The sequence below is a fragment of the Crocuta crocuta genome, unplaced genomic scaffold (assembly GCF_008692635.1).
Source record: "Crocuta crocuta isolate KB4526 unplaced genomic scaffold, BGI_CrCroc_1.0 scaffold1015, whole genome shotgun sequence".
Lineage (NCBI taxonomy): Eukaryota > Metazoa > Chordata > Mammalia > Carnivora > Hyaenidae > Crocuta > Crocuta crocuta.
Window position 1 is genome coordinate 412,060 of NW_027532631.1, and position 1,124 is coordinate 413,183.

Below are 1,124 nucleotides of genomic sequence, written 5' to 3' on the forward strand. Positions count from 1 at the left end.
TACCTGTCAGTCCCCAGTGCAGTTCTTCCTGCCGATAGGTCCTGTCCCCATGCACCTTTGTGCACGAAAGACGTCTTCAAGAATTCTTTCCAGATCACCACACCATCACCCCAAAACTTTATCAGTTCATTTTTAAGGTTCTTTAGTTTGTCTGTAAACTGTGAGTGATAACAGTCCCTGGCCCACTGAGCTTGTGGCAATTAAATAACATGAGTCAGTGACTGGCCCATAATTAGTTTTTGATAAATGTTAATCACTATTATTATTACATATGTATCCCCACTAAGTAAGGGAGCTAACATCCTTTATTCGTAAACGAGCTGGCTCATGGCAGGGTTTGTGAATGGATGAAGCACCGCTTCACTGGAAAGCACTCCAGTGTAAGCAAAGACAGAAACCAACAGGGTGGTTAGATGTTAGAAAGAGACCAAAGAATAATTATTTAGGTCTGTATAGCGCACTTGCTTTCGAAGGGTTGTAGTGGTGGACGACGTTGAGGAAGTCCTCAGGGCTGGAAACCTCGGAAGAGTTTAGGATTTTGTATGAAGAATATGAAGTTTTGAAAACGTTTGAGTTGGGGTGGCAAGATTCTGATCTAAGGTAGCTTTCGGGAAACGTTGGTGCAATGGGCGGGGTACTTATTAAAATCAGATCAGTGGCTCCACCCCGAAACATGCACAAAACCTGTCCCCTTTGAGGGCCAGGAGGCTCGCTGGGATGGTGGGACCAGAGAGGCACCGACACCAAAGCCCCTGATGGCGTCTAGGTCCCAGATTCACTTTGTAGCCGACAGGCGGGATCGAGTTCTGAGGGTGCTGCCTGTTCCGGNCCCACTGGGCAGCGGGCTGTTACTAGAAGGTGTCTCCGGCAAGGCACCGTGTGGCCATATTTGGTTTTAGGTGCATCGTTCTAACACCTTGGTGGAGGATGAATGGTGTGGAGTTGACAGAGGAGGCAGGGAATGCGATTTGGAGGCTTCACAGATCAGGGACAGGGAGAGCAACTGAGGTCCAGCCAGGGAGAAGCAACTAGATGCTTGCAACACTGTCCTTCCATTAGGCTGTTCTAGAAATGGTATTTGAAAACTGAATAGTGAGAGAAAACCAGCCTGCCTTCAGCTCAGT